General features: G+C 36.9%; 1 long non-coding RNA gene across 1 annotated transcript in view; it reads right to left on the bottom strand.

Annotated features, from left to right (window-relative positions):
* Positions 1-14,097: 14,097 nt before the first annotated feature.
* Positions 14,098-23,410, bottom strand: part of LOC128855104 (uncharacterized) — a 72,157-nt gene continuing 62,844 nt past the window's right edge. The window contains exon 3 of the long non-coding RNA XR_008453691.1: positions 14,098-16,212. This is a non-coding gene — a long non-coding RNA (uncharacterized LOC128855104). The remainder of the gene's footprint in view (positions 16,213-23,410) is intronic.

Below are 23,410 nucleotides of genomic sequence, written 5' to 3'. Positions count from 1 at the left end.
CTTACGGGGACCAATCTCAGTCCAGTGCCCAGGTAAAACGGTGGCACAAGTCGTTCAAGGAAGGCCGGGAGGACGTCGAAGACAATGCGCCGCCGCACACCGTCTTGCTCTGCACCTTTGCATTGGCCAAGATGGAGGTTCCGGTGCTTCCCCACCCTCCCAACAACCCAGACCTGTCCCTCCGGCCGCCTTCTTGTTCCCGCGCCTCAAAAGAAAGCTGAAGGGGAAGCGTTTCGACTCCATCGAGGCGATCCAAAAAACTGTGACAGCCGAATTGAACGCGATTCCGGCGGATGAGTTTAAAAAATGTTTCCTGCAGTGGAAGGACCGCTACCAGCGGTGTATTGACGCTCAAGGGTCCTATTTTGAAGAATATTAGTTGTATAAGCCAAAAGGTTTAATAAAACTGCTTAAAAAAAAAAATAAGGCTCATTACTTTTCAATCAAACCCTGTGTAATACATATTATAATAATTCTTCGAAAATTTCAATAGGCGATCTTTCGAAAATGAAAAATCTATCTCAGCAAATTTAAAGATTTTGTCAAACTCAATTAAGGCTCTAGTAATAGGAACATTTCAAGCAGAAAGAGATTTTGAGGGACCAACATCGAAGAACTCGGAATTAAGAAGCAAAAATGAAAGGGAAAGCTTATTTTCCGGTTTTAAGTTAATCAATAAGCATCGCGCTTCATAGGTGCAAATTACACAACGCGAAATGTAGGAGTACTTTCAGGATTCGTTCAATTTTAGCAGCATGGCACGGACCATACGACCAGACCAAATGAAGCATGCATACTTAAGTTTGGAACATACGTGGCCGACAGAAGTCTACATACCTACACCCCTCCCCTTCGTTGTTTAGAAAGTACAAACACTTTGCTTAAAAATGTGCTTATGCAATTTCATTTGAAATCTTGTTCTAATCGACTTAACTAAAACAAATCCATTCTTTAAAATAAAACAACACAGTTATGCTAAAAAAACGCAAAAACAGCGTTGACAAAAAGGTACATACAGAACTGGTTTCCCAGCTTGTACTCTGATACCCTGTCTTGTGATAACGGTCAAATACCGTTTGTCTATTTCTTTCCTTTTCTTATGTTTGTTGTTTTGCTAATATTGATTTTAGTTGCAATTTGAATACTTAAGCATCTACAATGACTCCCCGAAAAGAAATATCAGCTGACGTTAGAAATTTAGTTATTCAGCACAGGGAAGAAAAAAAATCATATGGCGAAATTTCAAAAATCTTAAACTTAAGTCGTGCAACAGTCCAGGCCATTGTAAAAAACTTGAAAAATAGTGGTTTCACCGAAAATAAGCCGCGCAGTCTCCGCCCGAGCAAGCTATCTCGCACAGACGTCAGCTTGATTATAAAAGAAGTGGACAAAATCCAAAAGTTTCTGCTCCGAAATTGGCCGCGGATATAGTAGCAAGCTCATTCAACAAGTATGTTCATCCAAGAACAATTCAAAGAGCTCTGAAGAAAAATGGCTTTCACAATAGAACACAACGAAAAAAGCGTCTTTTTTCTGGAAAAAAACCGTAAACTTCGCTTGCAGTTCGCCAAAGCTTTCTCTGTGTGCTTGGGGAGGGGATGGATTTTTGACAAAAAGTTTTGTTTACAGATGAGTTGAAGTTTAATATATTCGGTAGCGATATAAGAGCAAAAGTGTGGAGGAAGAAGAATACTGCACTGAGTCCGAAGAATTTGTAATGTAATGGTTTAGCGAGCTGTTGCTGCATCTGGAGTTGGAAGATTAGTATTTATTTAAGGTAATATGGATCGTTATAAATACAAATCACTATTGGAAGTCAATCTGAAATCTTCACTGGATGATTTGGAGCTTGGTCCAGGTTGGGTCCAGCACACAGCACACAATGTGAAGGATTGGCTGCTTTAGCATGCTCCAAGGCAATTAAGTACACCAGCCCAGATTTGAATATTATTGAACATGTCTGCGAAATTTTAGATCGAAAAATTAGAAAAAATCCGATTGCCACGACGACTTCAAGCCGTAATTGATGCTAATAGGAGACCAATTAAATACTAAGAAGCAATATTACTTAGAGTTAAGTGAAGTTTTTCACACTGGAGTAAGATATTTGTGTACTATATGTAGACTTTTGCCAACGTTGGTTTCAGGTTTTTTTGCCACAGCTTTGCTATTTTATGTTAATTGTTAATGTATGGATTTTTTTAAGTTTATAATGATTCCAAAAAGCTTTCAAATAAAACTGTGTAAACTCATTTTACAGTAAAGATTTTGAACTTTCAATCCAGTGGAAATGGGGGGTGTATGTAGACTTCTGTCGGTCACTGTATAAAGGCAGTATACAAAAGCTTCAGCGTATAAGGGTCGGAGAAATCGGTGCTATGACGCCTAACTAAAGCAAGCATTGCATCGGATTTGGTAATAATAAAAATTATATGACTGGCAAAAGTATGCTTCGAGTCAAATATTAACTGAAATATTTAATTTCACTTTCACGTGACAGGGGCTTGCTAGATATGCGATACTACTCATCTATGCAATTATGTAAAATGAGACGTGGGGAAAATGTATCAGCTTGTTATTTTATTTAAACGATTTTTCAATTAAAAGTTAAAAAAAAAAATTGTTTACTAATTTTCATCAAAACCGCATACATTTTAATCAGAACTTTTAAAAAATCTTCGAGTATTCAGGCTTATAGCCCATTGAAATTTAGTGTAAAAAATGCAAGTTGGAAGTGGTTAAAATTTGCGTTGTTTTTTGCTTACAATGTTGGGTGTTTTCCTTCTTTCTAAAGTGCCACAAATTGCAAGCCTGCTGAAATTATGGTAAAAAATGTTTTCGAATTGATTTACATAAGTGTGCACTAATTTTTTTTCCCCGTGCACTCCTCTCGGGAGCATAGGGCCTCGACAAGACTCAGTTTTGCATTGGTTTCGTTAATCTATTTTGCTTTCTGGCAGGACAGATAATAAGTCTGCCGCTACCAGTCCTTCATAGTGGGAATAGCTACCTGTCGTTGATTAGGAACAACGCCTTCTAACTGTTTAGAGCGCCATCTGTGTTTCACATTTTTGTGTCAGAAGGATGACACAACAGATGGTTGAAGACTTCGCGCTTGGTGTGTCTGCGCTTTTACCACGATTGCCCGCTTCCTTTTGCGGTGTTTTGCTTTTTTAGCAGCCAAAATGCAAGTAATGCGCTGACTTTTGTGTAGGAGTAAGGATTAGAAGGATAAGGTTTTTGGGGTAGAGGAATAAATTTTGTTTTTTAGAAAATAAGAAAGTTGGTAAGTTTGGAAAAGTGCGAGGACCGTGCTTTACGTGGGATTCGAACCCACAGTCTCTGGGATGGCAGGCTAGTGCACTTACGCTAAATTACCGAGTCGGCCTAATACATAGAGATGGCAAAATTAATCAAATGAATAGCACTGATCTGGTAATGTTTTTAGAAAACTGATATATTCGAATCGAATTTTCTTTTCTGAAGAATTTTTTTAACTAATCGAAATAAAATCTATCCTACAGACTCCGGCACTCGAGCTGTAACCAACTTCAGACTGCTCGCGCAGCTGATGCATGGGCATCAGATGTCTGTTAGTTGACTCAATGACAGTCCAGAGTATTGTTTACAAGCGCGCGGAGGCATTTTGTCAAGAGTAAACGCGAAAAAGAAAATCTCACAGCAAAGCAGCAACAAGTCAGACTTTTGGAAGTGAAAAAGTTGTTTCACTTGGCCGAAAGTGGTCAATTTCCGAACATTGTGACGAGAAAATTTTTCGAATTGAGCAATTCGTAAAGTCCCAAAACGATAGGGTTTATTTGACCGGCCGTTTATACGATAATTTGAGTCATTGATTGGCCACCATTGGATTGGAAGCAGTACCCGCCACAGGTAATGGTTTGGGCCACTGTAACCACAGATTGACACTCTACAATCGTTTCCATCGAACCTGGCGTCAAGGTAAATACGAAATATTATCAGGAAATTATTCTGGAGGTTGATTTGAATCCGTGGGCAGGCAAACATTTCAGTGGCAGAGCATGGACGTTTCAACAGGACTCGGCATCGTCTCACAAAGCTCGAGTGAACCAACAATGGCTAAAAAACAACGTTCCGAACTTCATAACGTCCACACAATGGCTCTCAAATTCAGCAGACGCGAATCCGATGGATTATTCTCTTTGGGACATTTTGGAGAGAAGGGTTCGAACTGAAAGATTCACCAGTCACGAAGCGCTGAAAAAAGCCATTGTCCGTGAGTGGGCCAAAATACCTACAAGTCACATTCGAGCAGTTTGCGATTCGTTTCTGGACTGTCTCAAGGTCATAGTCAGGACAAAAGGTGATCATATCGAGCAAAAGTTAATTGATTCTTAATTTCCATTATTTCACACATTTTTCACTTTTCCAAACTAAGTTTATGGTGTATCTTAAGTTGGGTTGAATAGCACCGGTGTTCAAAATTCCATGATGATCGATTCAGTAATTTAAGTCCGAAAGCATTACAAACAGACAAACTCACTTTGTATTACTCACATAACCTTAGTAAAGACAGTTTTCCAACGCATGCAATTTTAGTCAAAGCTTCAAATATGACATACTTACTCTTATATAGAAGTAGATTAACGCACCGGCGAGTGTCATAGTTAATCAGATCGACTCGAAATTTAGTCCATTAGGGGCCGCAGTGTCTACTTAAATATTCCGAATTAATTTGAAATTCTCTGTTTTAACACATTAGTTCAGCCTTGATCGACTCGCACGCTCAGAACTGATGTCTAACTAGGTGAATACACACATTCAAACATACTTACATAGATAGAAACATCCATATGTAAATACATATGCAATAATGGCCGAAGCAGCAGTTGGCCAGCAAATATTAAATGATGTGATAAATTTGGTGTGTGGCATGTGGCATGTGGCATTAAGTGACCACTTAGAATACTTATTTTAATGTGAATACGTAATCACGCTTGGGTAGCAACAGTGGCGATAGACTTTGCCACATTAGTCCAGTTGTTTAATAAAAATATTCATAGAAATAGTCGTCAATAAGCGAAATGTTAATAAACTCGTTATAAAGTAAATATAATTGGCAAGTATACGAGTCCCCTTTGCTAAGGTATTTGGCGAAACTTCTTCTTCAATTTGGGGTGTGCGTCATTGCTTTCTCTTACAAATGAACGGCAAAAGGTTTCTAAGAAGCTTACCGTTGTTATTACCCAAGTAGCGACCGCTATTAGACATGTTTTTGCAAAATGGCGACAGTGGACAGTGAATCTGGGACCAGTTGAATATTAGTCACGTAAAACAAATACTGTCTACGGCGACTATGGAATGTGAATGAACTCGACCAATTGTTGTAAATGCATAAAATAACATAGACATAACGTAATATAACATATGAATATTAATATAGGTAGGTGAAATGGTTGAAGTGCCAGTCTGGCACTCCTCAGTCTGGAAGCGCCGTTTTGATACCATTATGAGACCACCAACCGGCAGATGTCAGCCAGCCAGAGCAGTTGATATAAAGGAGGAGATTGATTGGATTTAGGTTCGCGCATTGCCTCAGGCTGTCGAAAAGAGGAGCACCCAGTGACCTTAGTCGTCTAGCTGCCAAGCCTGGACATTTACAGATAAAGTGCTCCACAGTCTCTTTCTCTGAAAGGTCTCCACAGCTTCTGCAATGGGAGTTAAGGGAACTCTAGCTTTTCCGCGAGTGTGCCGATCGTCCAGTGGCCGGTAAACACAGCTACGAGTTTGGAATTTGAATGGCGAGGAGTCCAAAGGACTTTCTGAGTCCTTCGTATACCGTATTGGGGCCAAAGGGTTTTTGGAAATAGCACATGAAGAAATGTAGCTCCATCTTTTATGCGCTTTCCTGAGAAATAATTTGTTCAGTTCCCCTTTAACAACTGTCAAGTGGATGCCGATGACCGGGAACTCTCAGGCACCTTCCTGGCAAGCTGATGAGCAATTTCATTTCCCTATATGTTCCTATGTCCTGGAACCCAGATCAGAAAAATGTTAACTGCACACCCAAGAGATTTGATCTCCTCCTTACAGGAGTTTACTAATTTCGTTCTGCACCAAGGCGTTGTCAAAGGCTTGATCGCGGCTTGACTATCGTGAAAATGTTAATATCTTCCACGCTCCCGCGTTTCCTAAGCATTTTGCATACCTACAGGATCGCAAAGACTTCTGCTTGAAAAATACTAGCAGTATTAATATAAATATAAAAAAATGCATATCCATTTTCTCATAACTGCTTCGGGAATGTTTCTGGAGTGGCAGTCCTAAATTAAAAAACAAATGCAAATGTCGCGTTTAATAGCCACACCTCTCGTTATATCTGCTTGTGCCAGGTATTATTTTAAGAGCTGGAGAACTGGAAGATAATTCTAATCTGCTAGATACGTAATTGCATGGCATTTATTTTTTGAATTTGATATCCTTTAGTCCGGCAACAAATTATTGTACAATACAATCCAATTTTGAACAATTTTCCCACTAAATGGTGGTTTGATATTAGAATAAATCGATTGTTAAACTGTATGACCGTCTGCCACGTCTTGTTGGAACCAATTTTGTCGACGTTTAGCTGATTAATTTTTGGAAACCAAAATTAAGTTAGCATGGCGCTCGCCATTCGCCGTAACAGCAGCTTCTTCCTCATTTCAAAAGAAATAATTATTCGTAATTTATGTGTTTTATAGGTACGTAAGCCAAGTTCCTTACGTAAAATTTTCCACCGAGTCGAAGGACAAAGGCGAACAAGTTGGAACGATGACGAATCGACATTTTGTTCTACGAACCTCGTGAACAGATTTAGAGTTTCAAGCCGAGGTTTGCCATTGCCTGCCGAGAGGCGACCGCTATTAGAAGAAACGTTTTCTTTATTTTGGTGTTTCATCGAGATTCGAATCTACGTTCTCCCTGAATTCCGAATGGTAGTCACGTACCAATCCATTCGGCTATGACGGCCGCCCCGACGTACGCCCCGATAAAGGCCAAAAAGTAGAGAAACGACGTCGAAACGACATTTCGGTGTCTTCTTCAACAGTTCGCTCCATGAAGTTTGCGAACAGATTTTTTTTATCTTTTTCAAAGTAAATTTCCACAATGTGGAAATGCTGTTCTGGCGTTAAACGATTCAGGATGACTTTACAGGCCTTATTGAACAGAAATGTCAACGCAGTATGCCATTCTCAGCTGTCAAATCATAATTATCGATATCGATAGTTCCCATGACACAAAAAGCAAAACACCCGACATATTCTTGAATTCATGGCTTGCCTGCCTACTTAAGTTCGCTGTGTTTTCGGTAAACTCCGCATTTGATCCTCTGTAAATGATTTTAAAGCCTCTTTTATGACCTGAAATCCCAACTGCACTCACAAATACGAACATGTGCTAATTCCCCTATAACCTGTCCATTTACATTCTAATACTGCAATGACGGCATTAAAGTAACAATAACAACAAGCTTGTTTGATTGCAGTTGTTATTGTGTGAGTTCGTGCGTGCTGTGATTAGCATTTTACAGTTTGCATGCAAAATTGCCTCGTATAACGGCTGTGCTGCAACAGCCGACAGGACAGTGGAAAGTGTGTCGGCAATGTGGTTCAGCAGCTTTCGCATGAAGCACATAACTGTAGGTACACATTTTATTACCGATGCATTAGGTGAGACAGATGATGATGGGGTGAAAAGTGAGTAATATAATAAATTGAGATATACAAAGAAATTAAATTTTTATTTTTTAGTTTCAGGCTACCTACATACATACATCAATAGAAAGTGAAATACAGCAAAGAAAATGTTTAAAATGATTTACGGCAAGAATATTATTTATTTATTGTCTTTGAATGGATACATTCTTACAGACTATATTAAGCTAATGTACAATAGTTTAGTAGTTACTAAGAAAAGAACGATTTAAGATGATTGACTAAGATGCCATACGGCCATGTAAAATCAGCAAAATCAAATTATGCAAAATCAAATTATGTAGTGACGTCTAACTGATTAAGCGGTTGCAAGCTGTTTTATTTTTAATTTTCTTTTTTCGATATATAGTGCGTTAAATAACTATAGCTCAATGATTTATTGACTAGTTTTGACAATTTATTTATAAATTATTTTATTTATTGGAACTTCTATGAACATCTCGAAGAGCTTGCCTACGCTATTGATAGCTAAATGCCTTCTCTCCGTCAAACACACCGACATGCAGAACAAAATTGGCGATCTGTTCTCAACCTCATTGAATGCATAAATAAATCACGAGAAAACGAAAGCCATGAAAATTCGATCCACTAGCAGCCGCCCGTTCCTCTTAAGGGGTTATACGCAGTTATGACTTTCAAAAAAATCGATTTTTTTTTACTGCATTTTTGTAATGTACATATATTCAAAAGTATACGCACGAAATTTGAAGTAGATCTAAGCAATACTTTCGGAGTTATACCTAAATATGTAGAGATGCCTCGGCACGTTTTAAGGTAGGTATTGAAACTTTAAACGTGTTTTTTTCAAAACGGCATTTTTCAAGTCGGTGTACACGATATCTCGAAAACGGCTTGTTTGATCGATCAACCGTTTTAACTCAATCTTTAAAGATACATTTTCTAGTATTTAATCGTTCCTTTTGTAAATCTGATACTTATTTTCCATTTTATAATCAATTTACGGCCAAATTTTAACGTAAAAATCGAAATCATTTCTTTTAAAAGCTGCCATTTTGTGAAAATTCACTATTTTGATTAGCCGAACGATTAATTACTAGATAATCTAATATATTAACAAAATTTGTTTGGTTTTTTGATTTCAGATAATCCAATCCTGAGTTACGATGTACACCGTAAATCGTCTTTTTTTAAAGGAGGTTCCAGAAATAATCAACATTTTCACAAATAAAAAATTATGTTACGATCTTGAAGGATGCTTTTATAACCGCCAAAAATTTTCAAATTAAAATTTTCTGAAGTTTCTTCAGGATAAATCCTTGACAACCCGTCTTTTATTTGCTTCATAACTGCGTATAACCCCTTAAATGGTGATCAAATTGAGAACGTTGACCTCTTTACCTTCTTCTTCTTCTTAATTGGCGCGATAACCGTTTACGCGATTTTGGCCGAGTTTAACAAAACGCGCCAGTCGTTTCTTATTCGTGCTAACCGGCGCCAATTGCACATCCCAAGTGAAGCCAAGTCCTTCTCCACCTGATCTTTCCAACGCAGAGGAGGCCTTCCTCTTCCTGTACTACCACCAGCTGGTACCGCATCGAATACTTTCGGAGCCGGAGCGTTTGTATCCATTCGGACGACATGACCTAGCCAACGTAGCCGCTGGATCTTTATTCGCTGCGCTATGTCTATGTCGTCGTAAAGCTCAACAAGACCTCTTTATCATTGCCGCTGAAGACAGTTATCGCCAGAATCAATAAAGTGAACGGCAAGTATTCACAGCTCTGAACTATCTGATCTTCGAGTATCTTCAGCGTACATACAAAATTACGGAACTTTTAAGACAAATCTTGTATAGATCGAAAACCTGGCTCACAAATAATTGGATCGAAAACAATATTCAAAGCTGTGTGAACAGATGTTTACGCAGGATATTGTAGATCAGGTGGTCCACCATCATAGGTATCATACCAAAGATCTATACAAGAGGTGTAAAATCCAGCCGGTAGCTAACATGATAAAACTGTGAATGTGTAGGTGGATTGGGCATACGCTTCGCAAGGACGCAAATGAACTCTGTCGTCAAGCACGGGATTGCACAAGGTGCATGCAAGATTGGCCGTTCAAAAATATCTTGGAGAAGGGCGTTGAAACGTCAGGAAAACTTCGAACGAAATCAAGCTTCTTGCAAAAAATAGAATCAGATGGAGTTGTTTTACTGAGGCCTAATGCTCCAGTGGGAGAAACAGGAAATGATGATTATGATTTGTTACTTACATATATAATTTTAATACTTTTTGAAGTCGAAGCTTCCAACTATGTGACATTGAAAAAACATTTCCACAATGGAAAGAATAATGAAGTTTATTTAGTTCACTTCTGCTTAATTTGTTAAGGGGTTCCGGTGGTCTAGAATTTTCAAAAAATCAATTTTTGTTTGATTTACTGTGAAATTTTTGGAAAGATGTTCCTAGATTTTTCGATTCTACAGCCGTTTTAGCAGATTCGTCATGCGGCCACTCTCAAAACTTTAATCTCAATTATCTCAAAACTATTTTTTTCGGCCTGGTGTTGTCAAAAGAAAAAACAACAACTATTCAACCGAATTATCTGAAATTTTAATATTTCGTTTACAACAACAATGGCTATCGCCCGTACTAGAATCATATCAGGTCAGTCCATAAGTTCGTGCGTATTTTACCCATCATTTCACTTTTGTGCGATTTTTGCATACAAAAAATTATTCGCGGAATATAACGGAACTATTTATATTTTCTTTGATATATTCTTTGATATATATTATTGATTTTAATCGCGGATAGAAGCACGTGTTGTTAAAAAATAAAATGGAATCTTCGAACGCGTATAAGAGGCATATTTTGTATTTTTTTATAGAAGTGGTAAAAATGCAACAACTGCTGCAGAAATAAACACTGCCCACGGAGAGGATACCGTGAGTGTAAGGACTGTGCAAAAGTGGTTTTCAAAATTCTCAAATGGTAACTGCGACGTGGAGAATGCCCCACTCGTTGGTCCTCCTGAAGTCTTTAACTCCGACGCCTTGCTCGAACTCGTGGAAGCTGAGCCAAATTTGACAGTCGATATGATAGCTCAGAGGTTAAATTCATTGCATGGAACAGTTCACAGGCACCTGGTTCAGTTGGGAAAGGTTTTAAAGTTGGGAAAATGGCTTCCGCATAGACTTTCCGTCGCCAACCTTCAGTAGAGAGTGAATGTGTGTTCTCAGCTGCTGCAACGGCTTGAAAATGAAAGGTTTTTGAACCGTATCGTTACTGGTGCCGAAAAATGGGTCCTTTAAAATAACCCTGTTCACAAACGCCAATGGTTCGATAAAGATGAAACACCAGAACCGACCCCTAGAGATGGCCTTCACCCCAAGAAGATTCCCCTGTCTATTTGGTGAGGTATGGCCGGTATTGTTTATTATGAACTTCTGGAACCAAACCAGACGATAACTGCTGATTATTATTTCCATCACCTGTCAAACCTGAATGAGGCACTTAAGAAAAATCGACCGTCTTTAGTGAATAGACGCAAAGTTTTGTTTCACCACGACAACGCAACACCTCATACCGCAAGGCAAACATTAGGCAAGCTGAACGAGCTCTGATGGGAGCTAATGCCGCATCCACCATACTCTCCGGATATTGCACCTTAAGATTATCACCTTTTCCGTGGACTTCAATCCCGTATGAGTAACAAGAACTACTCCTCAAAAGAAGCTAGAAAAAGGGATATCGAAGTATATTTTGGCCCCAAGGACAAACAACTTTTTGAGCAGTAAATTAAAAATTTGCCTAAGCTTTGGGAAAATATATTATTGATTAATAAATACTTTAAACATCTTTTTTTATTAATTTTAAAGCCACCTTTAAAAAACGCACGAACTTATGGACTGACCTGGTATTATTATTTTAATTATTTCGTAGTTTTTTGATTAAAAAACTGAACTAAAACCCGTCAAATTCAAAACCGTGCCATTTGGTCAAATTTTTTTTGATACTAGTACGGGACATAGTCCCTGCAGTCATACTGATTAATATTTTTTTGGTTTTTATATTTCGAAAATGGACCACACCGTCTAGCGTCATTTTTAAGGTTGTTAAAATTAAATTTTTTTTTAAATTTTTCTTTGTAAAAGAAGTTAAATAAAAAAACCTAAAAAATTTAAATATCGTTTTTCATTTTCGAGCTCCAAACCTTCGGGACCCCTTAATATGCCATGATGTACTTGAAACTTAACCGTTTTCGAGATATTCGATTTTAGAGACTATTTGAACAATATTTGTTTTTTGCTTGTACGTCTCCCTTTTTCCTATTTTCCTGTTTTTCTGTTGAGTCACTTAATAAAAATTATCAAGGAAATTTGGACTTGAAAAAAATTTTGAATATAAGATTTTCACGAAGTATTTCCTAATTTACGTCATTAAAAAAAATTTGTATGGAAAATATTCGGTAAATTATTTCAAAACTAGTACAGTGTACTCTCTCTTAAGCGGACACCTAAGGAGCTAAAAAAGGTTAAAAAATTTAAGATAAGTCTTAAAAATTCGTGGTATATGCTGAAATAAGTGTCCGCTTATGGGAGATGCTCGCTTAAGAGAAGTGTACGTTAGGAGAGAGTACAGTGAATTTCTTTTTAGCTGTCTAAAAACGCATACAACTTCACTTTGAGAAGTAAACAGTAGACGGATTTCGGGCTCAACTAATGGAAGTAAAATTTCATAAGGAAAAAATTTTAAAAATAAGTAACGAAAACAGAAAACTTAAGAATTGAAACTTTTTTATTCATTTTAATTTGATCGAGATGACCGCCGCTATTCCTGATACATTTCTCATTTGTCAGTGGCTTCAAATATATTTTATTTGAAAAACTTGAAAATCCTACACGTCAATAGTGGGTATTATGTTAATTAATATTACCATCTCTTTCGACCTTAGACCCAACTGTCCACAAGATTTTTTTTGAAAAAAGGTGCATCCTCAACATCGGTAGCGAGCATAAATCTGCAAAAATCTAGTCGCCTATATGTTACTTGGCGATCCCGCATCCACTCTGACACGTGCCATCCAGGCGAGTGTCCGTTTGCTAACATGCAAAATACTTAAATACAAACGAATTCCTGCCATCGGTCAGATTGAGTAGCCGCTTTTATGAGTTCAATTAACCTTAATCGCGCACGAAAATACCCACTCAAGACCTATCAATAGATAATCAATTCGAACACATCTGTCTTTAATATTTATTTTTAATTTTTTCTTTAATCTGACATATTCGATATCTTCATTTGTGGTCTGCGTGCATTCCGATGTGCATTAGCGGAAGCGTAATGAAATAATTTGTAGCGCTGTGGATGACGAGCACGCAGCACACTCCAGTGAATAGCTGTGTATGATATATATTTTGTTGCTTGCCACACAACTCAATTCGCACACACTGGTATCCATTAAATTTATTAGTTGCTCGTACATACACACATACACATGTACCAAATTTGCTCTTCTTCAGCATCATTGAGACAAACAAGTCGAGCAAGTTTCGTCGGTCGTTTGGGATGGCTGAGAGCTGTCAAACGAAAGCTGTGGGAAGCTGCTTGATTGGCTTGCCTGCCTGGCAGTGCGTTGTCTTGGGTATCGTTTGTTTACTTGTACTCGTTTGGTAAAAACATACACACACATATACGCTCGTACTATCTACAAATAAAAAATATGAAAAGCACGCAATAAAGTTAATTGATTTGAAATGGAGTCATTTGACAAATCATCCCATTCAGTTAGTACCTACTTGCAAAGACCAGCAAAGTCTATGCTGAAAAAATTTACATTTGAAATTTATTTTCGTTCACGCGATCCCAAAAAAATAAACAAGGTGGCAATACCCACTCATTTTATGTTGATGGGTCATTTTTCGCTGAACTCGCAGAATAACAATTTTGTTTTTATTTATGGAGGGAACTATGAACGCAATGACGCAGTTGAAATAAAATTGATTGAAATTGCTTGTTTATGAAATTTGATTGGCAATTTTTAAAATGTGATTTAACAAGCAGCTGGCTGAGTGTAGAAAAAGTTTAATTCCCTTTTATAGATTATGGATAGCATTGATGAACAATAAAATAGATGTGCGACATTTTGATAAGTTTTTGCTATTTTGCTGTTGTTTATTTAGTGAATACTAATTTTTCATAAAAATTGAATTCATTATGAAATAAAAACCATATGAAACAGTTTTTCACATTTATTAAAAAAATTATGAAAATTCTGTAAATTCACAGCAAAATTACAAGCTTTTTAATCAGAATTTTTAGAATAATTTTTGGTATGCAGTTTAAAAAAAAAAAAAAAACCCCAGTTTTATAGCAATTCTATTTACGTATAACAAAGAGTGAGTGGCTACAAAATAGCGCTGATTTGTTATACATTTTTTGCCTTTGAGGTTTTCTGTCTCAAAGGTTTGAGGTTTCATCAACGTCTGATTGGAACAGGATAGTTTGCCCGGAATTACGACTTATATAGTACATCGTTGTGTGAAAATAAAATAAGAATAAACAAAATTTGAATTTTTCTTCTTTGCTTAACAGGGGTAAGAACTATCAAGACGGCGCTTTAGTGCTACTTGAGGATTGCCAGACTGACACTTCAACCATTTCAGGGGTAAGGACAGCCTACTTAGTTTTGCGAGTATTACCCAGTTAAACGCCAAAATCATAGAAAAAATATAATTTTTTTAAGAAAGGCCCCCACTCGCCAGGTAATATCAAACCTACGAGCTTATTTCTTTCATGAAAAAGTTGTCCATAAAAAACTATCTGCCTTTCGGAGGCGACATAAATCTTTAGGTCCTTTAATTTGTGAAAAAAAGTCGCACTTTGACGACCTCCTGGGTCAAGTACTCAACAAGGCTGTAAGCACCGATTATATGTGTATATAAATGTAAATTAATCACGCGATTTTGTTTTGAATAACTTTTTACGAAATAAAATAAAACTATTTTGAGTGATGGAATTTTTGTTTTTTACCTTATTTTTAACCTTTGAATCTTTCATGGAAATCTTTCCACTGCTTGTCTGTTTGTATACTGTAGTTGTCTACTTCACAAGTGTCAAATCACTTCATTTGCAAAAATAATAAAGCTTCCGAAGGGGTGATTAATTTTGCGCCATTTTATATATAAATACATATACTTATTCCAGTTAGTTTTTGTTTTGCGGAAGTCAGCCTCTGGTTGGATCCAAGTGGGATCAGTAGGATCGTTTAAATCAAAGGTATCGCAATTTTCGCGATCGCTCTTTGTTTCACTCAGGCGTCTTTTACAAGAACATCAAAAAGGTTTAAGCAGTGAAAAACTATTTTTGAAACTAAATGGAATTTCAGCAATCTGCTGTCGGAAGGTTTAATTTTATTTTTCGGACATGACATATCCCTGTAACCGTGGTAAACAATGAGTCAAACAGATATAGATAGAGAGTTGCTTAAATAGTTCAAATGAGAATTGGATGATTGATCGATCAAAAAAGGTACCTTTGATTAAAACGTTATATCCTTTAGGCTCAAGCGATAAATATACTTAGACTACTAATTTACAACTCTATATTTCAGTATTCAGTATACGAGTATTATATGCCTGTCTTTCCAGCCTGGAGTAATATCGCAAAGTCGCACGTTGGAAAACTGCAGATCTGCCAAAATAATGTGGTCAAAATAATTCTACGACTCCTGACAGATTTCTCCACCAGAAAGCTTCATGACGAGTCAAAACTTAGATGTCATTGCAGTTTTTCGGAGAGTCTGTTAGTATCTGAAATTTTATAGCGTTTAACTGAGTCGTGGTACTTAAAGGCGTACAGATTAACGCTAGCCTGTAGGATGCAAAGCAAAGGTTTTTCCTAGTAATCTGCGAAAAAATCTTAAAAAACCCGAAACCTGCGATAAATATCTAAAATGTGATAAATATCTAAACATAATGATGTAGAATTAGGGCTTACACCATATTCTGCAAATTTTTCGATAGCACAAATATTCATGGGTTTTCCACTTAATAAACTCTTATCTTTTTATCTTTTACCTTCAAATTCTTCAACAAATGGTCACAGTTAGCGTACGGCATCTGGCCGCAAAATTAAAAAACTTTAATTATAATCTTAACCTTTAACATATGATATGCATGTTTTAAATGTGATAACGTTTCAAACGTCTTAGTAAATTTTTCATAATTTCCCTTCTGCTAATTAAATATATATATGTTTTTGTATTATAATGGTTATTAATTTAAAGTACAAACGAGTCTAAATTAACTTCAATGACAAAGAAAAATATGAAACTTCTTGGTTCTGTCTAGAAAATTGATAGTTTATTTCTAGAGTTTTTACTATAAAAATAGAATATATAAAGGGTTTTCCAATAAGAGGTGTTATTTCGTAAACGGATATGTATGTAAATGTAAATATGTATGTACTTGTGCTCACATGGAAATTTGACAACATAGATAGTTGCTTACCTGCAATTATAGAAAAATAAAAAGTTGATTAGATATGAAAATGACAATTACGCAAATAATTTATCTAAGCTAAAATAAAAAGTGGCTTCGACAAGGGGTTAATTTTCATTTTGTTCGATATTTTTGTGCATGAAATCAATTACGATATAAATAAAGGGTTTTCCAATAAGAGGTGTTATTTCGATATTCAAAGAAAAATGCTATTTTTTAATATAAATGATCGGATTTTTATTTCATTATAAAGAGGAAAGTATGCCGTTAATAGTGGAAAATAATATCAGGCAAATTACCACCACGATCACGCTTACATAACAATATCCTTTTCATGAAATTTCCCATAACCGAATTGCAAAGTGGCTGCCCCATCCATGTCCTCGATAACCTCACGAATTCCACCTTTGAGGTCTTGAATCGACCCTGGGCTTTTGGCGTAGACCTTCTTTTCCACATGGCTCCAAAGAAAAAAGTCACAAGGTGTTAAATCACAAGATCTCGGTGGCCAATTGTGATCACCTCTTCGAGAGATAACACGGTCCGGAAACTTTTCTCGTAAAAGATCAATGGTTTCGTTGCTTGTGTGGCACGTAGCGCCGTCTGGTTGAAAATAAACGTTGTTCAGATCAATACCATCCAATTCCGGCTATAAAAAATCGTTAATCATCTCTCGATGGCGCAGTCCATTCAAAAATAACACCTGTTATTGCAGAACCCTTTAGGTATAGAAAAAGAAGAGGGTAAAAAATTTGATCACATCGTAAGCTAAAGGCTAAGAAAGTTTCTTTTTTAGCTCCATGACAACTATTGATATCGATAACGACAATGATTTGACAGCTGAAAATAACAAACTGTGTTGACATTTCTCTTCAGTAAGGTGTGGCAAGTCATCATGAATCGCTTAGCGCCAGAAAAATGCTTCCAAATTGTAGAAATTTACTTTGAAAAAGAGAAAAAAAATCTGTTCGCAAAGCTCCTAGAGCGAAGTACTCGTATTGAAGAAGACACCGAAATGTCGCTTCGTCGTCGTTTCTCTTCTTGTTGGCCTTCGTCGTTCGACTACATGGCCAATTTTACCTAAGTATCTCGGCCACCATAGTCGAGTTGATTGGTGCGTGACTACCATTCGAAATTCAGAGAGAACATAGGTACGAATGTCGATGAAATACCAAAATGAAGAAAAAGTTGTTTCTAATAGAATGATTGTTTCATAAAATATATCTGCCACTCGGAGTCGGCTTGGAACTGTAGGCCCCTCCATTTGTGGATCAACATCAAGACGGAGGCCACAAATACGAGGAAGAGCTCGGCCAAACACCCAAAAAGGGTATACGCACCAATTATTTATACGAGTATATATTATATATAGTTTGAAACTTTGATTTATATGGTTTTTCATGCAGAATTAACTGTATTTTCAGAAAAAAATTATTAAAATTAAATTGAGTAAACAACGAATTGTGAAAACTTCTCAACAAGTCTCTGTGCTATAGTTATTTAGCGCACTGAATATATAATTTTTTATTTTATATAAAAGATGGCACAAAATTGATCATCCTATTTGAAGTTTTATAAGTTTTGCAAGTGACATCGTACGTCAAATAAATTTGACACTTGTGAACTAGCAGCTGCGATATGAAAACAAGTGAAAAAGGTCGCTTAAAGTCAAAATAAAGATTTCCATCCCTTAAAATCATTATTTTTTTATTTAATAAAAAGATATTCAGAAAAAAAAGAGATTATTAATTTTGCGCCATAAGTTCTTGTTTAACCATTTGTTCTCCTTTATTCTAAGCCAACTTGCCCTTATGACTAAGTATAGCTGGGTATAGTAACTGTAGTCATAAATATGTACATAGAGAGTTGAATAGTTCTAGAAACAGGTCCCGGTTATTTAGTGAGAGTCTGCTCCAATACTCGATGATGCCAGCCTTTTTATCGTTCAAGAATCTATGAATCTCGGAGTGATGTCTTGGGTTTTACCCAGAAGCTTTTAAGAAGCCCATTAAATATTTTATTTCCAAAGTCTAGGCAAATCTAGTTTTTCGTTTCCAATATGGATATTTTTATATTTTATGGACATATTTAATTTATATTTATATATAATTTTTAGTGGGATCAAACTGGAATTTGTTTCTTTATCCTGGAGTCCGATCTATTCTTTGTATTCCTATAGAAATTAAATAGTCCAGCGAAGACTTATTCATTTTTCTCTCAAAGACTTAATTTCTCTGATCCTTTGCCGTTGCAGCTTGACTCATTTGAGTGCTGGATGAACCCAGAGCCAGCACGAAAGGGACGAAAAGTGTGACAACATTTTCGTTTTCCGGTTTATTTTACTAGTAAATAATCAAAAGAGAATGAAGATGTACACAGAGCTAAAAATTAGAGGCCAAAATTAATCATCCAATTTTGTTTTTGCATAAATTTTTTTATTAAATACAAAAAATGAAAATATTTTCAGTGATGGAAATCTTTATTTTGACCTTTAAGTGCTCGTCTGTTTGTATGCTAGAACTGCCCAGTTCGCATGTGTTTAATATTATTGAGGTACGACGCCTTTTTTCAAATGTGTAAAGCTTCCGATAGGCTGATTAGTTTTGCGCCATCTTGTACGAGTCATATAAATGTCGATTCGAAACACTGCCTTTGGAACCAATTTCTGAAACAAGCTAAAGTTTAACATATTTGTAGATCAGGCCACTTCAAATAAATTAAGCTTTAGCGTCAAATAATCTGAATGGCACTTCTACTTCTGCTGCTCATTAAGAAAATAATCCCAAAAATTCTTCACTTCAAAATTGTTCGCATAATTTTGTCGACTCATTCACACTGTGCAAGAGCTTCATGACTCCTTGCACGCTTTTGCTCAGCCAAAAAGAAAGAAAAAACTAAAATTAATTAATTTTGAAATTCGCTTAAGTGCGGAAGTTGTCCTGCAGCTTCGCATACAACATCAGTGCCAACAGTAACCACCATCGCCACCACTCACCGTTGTTGCCGTGCCGCGCCTGCTGTACGCACTAAACACGCAATTTCGCTGCTATGCATTGCTCTTACCGTTGCTGCAACGTCATGCCATGCAACAACTTGTGTGCAATTGGCGAAGTGTAAAAAGGAGGGCAATGCTAATGAAATGTCTACACAAAAACAACAGCCGATCCAACTCAGCCAACAACAGAGGAGGAGTAGATAAGCAGAGCCATTAAGGGAGGGCAGGTGAAAGACGATTATTGGTATGCAAAATGAAGTTTGTACGCGGTTATACGTATGTACATACACACATACTTTAGGCTGTTGCACAGTAGCTAAAGCGAGATTAAATGTGGCAGCCGCAAAAGAAAAAAATGTATAAAAATAAAGTAAATGCAATGAATGCAACAACATAATCAGTTGGAAGTTATTGCTCACCAGCAGCACAGCAATATTCATTTCAAAGAGTGTCTACGCGCCTAAGTGTGTTTATTAGCTTGTTCAATTGTATGTGTGTATGTGTGTATGTAAATATGTATGTAGACGTGTTTAAAGCAGACTCATGCATCGCTGCAACTACTCAATTAGGCGCATGCGTGCATTTGTTTTTCTTTTCACACACATATGCACACGCACACATGCATTCATACGGTTGTGTATGTGAGCATTTGCACTGCATGCCGCCGCAAATGTGCAAATTCCATTTCAAATTGTAAATCGCTATGTGTTGAATTCATTTAAATGGCAAGCGGTTAAACTTGCCGCTGCTATAGCAAATTGAAAATTGTCACATTCTGTTGGAAAAGTTCCAGAAATTTGAGATTTAAACATGCCCAATGCAGGCTGGCTTTGCTAGCTTGGCTTCAATAACTGTCAAAAATTAATAGAACATACTGAAATAAATGAAATGAGACCTTATGGCAGCTTTGCTTGAAGCGCTTGAAGTACGGCAAATTTTCAAATAGTTCAATGTTCTATTTACAGTGCTTTTGGCATTAGGAATTGAAAACTACTGTCTTTCGTTTGATTTGGTTTGGTTGGACTGCATTTGTGAATTTTATTTTGCAGACAGAGTGGAAGCAAAGCCGAAGACGTACATAAAGACATTTCGTTACGATACTAGGTAGCTCAGAACAGTGGTAAAAAAATATTTGAAGTGCTTTCTGTATGCAGTAGGAGTAGTAGTAAAAAACTTAGGATTGTCCAGGGCGCTTTTAGCGAAAATGATAATGCAAAATAACAAAGGATTGAAACTCTTAAAATTATAGGCTAGCGACACTGGAAAAACTCAAAGAAATGCTTGGTTCTTACAAATATTGAATTTTACGAATAATTGGATTGTTAAGGCAGTGTTCAAAGCGCCCATTTGGCCATACAAGTTATCAAAGCCAAGCAAAACAAGCACAACAAGAAAAGCCAGACTGCATCGGGCCTGCACCTCAAGATTATCAAAAGTGTTTCCAATTAGTCGAGGAATGTTGAAATCGTTGTGTAGAGTTATAGGAAGCCTGCAGGTTTGCAAAAACTCGACCATATACTTCCACAAAGCACATTGCATTCGCTAGTTTCAAAACTGTATCCGTTTTCAATCGGCAGAAGGCATACAAAAATTCGCGGCAAGAACAGCAGTCGTGCCAGGAAAATGTGTTTGAAAACTTAATTTTTGTTGTTATTTTTATTTCGTTTATTAAGTCTTTGCTTATATAAACCTTACAATCTAAATTCGCAAATTTTATTTAACTTAGAAGGCATGACTACTAGTGTAATTACTCTAGTCTTGAAACAACTTAACAAACTTAAGAGAAACGCGTGAAATGAATAATCAGCCTTACGAAAGTTAGAAAGCTATGATTTCGGATTCATACCTAAGTTACGTAAATTACGTAAAATCTAAATCAATGCTACGACATATTCTATTGCATTCGGTGAGAGTTCTTGCGTGGGGAAATAATTATAATTAGCTTTAAACGGAACATTAAAGCTTATCAGCTCAAGTATTTCCGGGCAATCAACGAGACCTGAAATAATATCATAAGGAAACAGCAGCGATTGAATTGAGTTTCTCTATTCAAGCGATTTTATCCCTTAAAGCAGCGTTGGGCACCTCTTTGGCTCGCAAAGCTTTCAAGGATCCATAAAGATTCGTTAATGAAAAGCTGAAAGTGAAATTGGGCAAGAATTCTAACCTACGGTAGCACAGATGCGGTCATGAAGGCATATGATTTAGTGTTCCTAATTCCAACACAGTGAATTATTTTGAAAAGATATAAGCTAACCCAGCTTAAGAATATTGAGTGGAACCTTAACCGGCTTATAAAGGGTGGTTAAGTGTCAAAGGCCGGTGTTGATTTTGAATAAAATACAATTTTTTTAGGAAATTATTATCGTTTCTCTTTACTATGATAATATTGATATAACTCAATTACATATGGAACAAAATAGTGGCCAAATGGATGTCGAGGCCTCGGCGGCACACCTCCATCCGATGGTCCAAATTTTCGATGACGCTGAGGCATAATTGAGGTTCTATGCCGTTAATGTGCCGAATTATCTCATTCTTTAGCTCTTGAATTGTTGCTGGTTTATCGACATACATCTTTTCTTTTAAATAATTCCAAAGAAAGAAGTCCAACGGTGTCGTTGACGTTTAGGTGTGGGTCACATTCAACATCATCCCTTGAAATTTAACCACCCTTTATAAGGGCAGTAAAATAATGCGCGCCACGGTAAAAAATACCTTCGATAAATCAGTGCAGACTACATCAATTTGACATCCACTCTTGAACGATGAAATACAAAACTGAGAAAAAGAAGCAAGTTTTGAGACTTTCGAGCAACCACAGACAAAACCAAGCTAATGTGAATCTATTATCTCTTTGGGAGCCAATAATACAATTTTTTTGAATACTTTTGAGCAATTGGAAAGGTTGGAGGTAGGTTTGTGGTGCGAAATCTCTGTTTTGTTACCTGATTTAGAATTTGATGTAATAGATGTAACTTTCCCGCAACAAGACAGGGTGAACGATATGAAGTGTTACCAACTTCAAACTGCTTGTATCTGTAAAACAGCTCATGACATCAACGTCAAAGTTGTTCTAATAACAGTTCAATATATTGTTTATATTGCACTATAAAACGTTGCAATGATACTGATAGCATTGCAAAACGCTATGGAGGTGGACCAAAAATAACCGCAACAACGCCAGAAATGGTTCGGAAAGTGAAGGCTCGACCTGAACGAAATCCACGTCGCAGTGGAAGAAAAATGGCAAACGAACTGAAAATATCGCAAGACTGCATTCAACGCATATTGAAAATTGAGCTCAAGGTCAAGACTTACAAGTTCCAAAAAGCACACGATCTTTCACCCCAGCAAAAAAAAGTTCGGAGGGAAAGAGCAAAGGAGTTGTTGCGCTTGCCCGAACGTAGCGAATTTCCTCACATTGTGTTTTCTGATGGAAAAATATCCCAATTGAGCATTTCATAAACACTCAAAACGATCGTGTTTACTTGACCGAACGCTCATACGAGAATTTGAGCCTACGTATGACCACTCGAAGCAATCGTTTAATGTTTTAGAAGCTGCTTTAGAGCCGTGGACACGCAAACATTTCGGTCGTAGACCATGGACGTTCCAATAGGACTCGGCACCGTCTCATGAAGCTCGTGTGGTTAAAAAATTATGTTACACCCTTCATTTCGTCCACACAATGGCTTTCGAATTCGCCAGACGCAAATCCGATGGACTATTCCATCTGGTCCATTTTGGAGAGCAAGGTAAGGACTAAAAACTATACCAGTATGGATGCGCTAAAAAAACGATTATACGAGAATGGGCCAAAATACCGCAAAATCAGATTCGTGCAGCATGCAACTCATTTTTTGACCGATTGGAGGCTATAGTCAAGGCAAAAGGTGCTCATATCGAGCTAAAGTGAATATATGTATGTTAAAATTGGAATCATTTTTGAACAATTTTGTCTTTGAAATCAATGAAACAAAAAAGTTATGGTGTTTTGAATAGGTATTCACTTCATATTCATAATTCAACAGCACACAACGGATGGTCTACATTTTTTAAGTAGAAATGAAGAGAGCCCATCTATATCATTTTCATTGAAGTTTTTAACGCGCAGATATTTTAATAATATCTAATTTACTGAGCGCACTAATAGGGGGGTCAGCATCAACAACAAAGCTAGATTTTGGTCCAATAAGCACTCAGGGTACT

This window comes from Anastrepha ludens, chromosome 2 (assembly GCF_028408465.1).
Source record: "Anastrepha ludens isolate Willacy chromosome 2, idAnaLude1.1, whole genome shotgun sequence".
Taxonomy (NCBI): Eukaryota; Metazoa; Arthropoda; class Insecta; order Diptera; family Tephritidae; genus Anastrepha; species Anastrepha ludens.
Note: the sequence above shows the minus strand (reverse complement) of the source record. Positions and strands in the feature narration are given on the sequence as shown.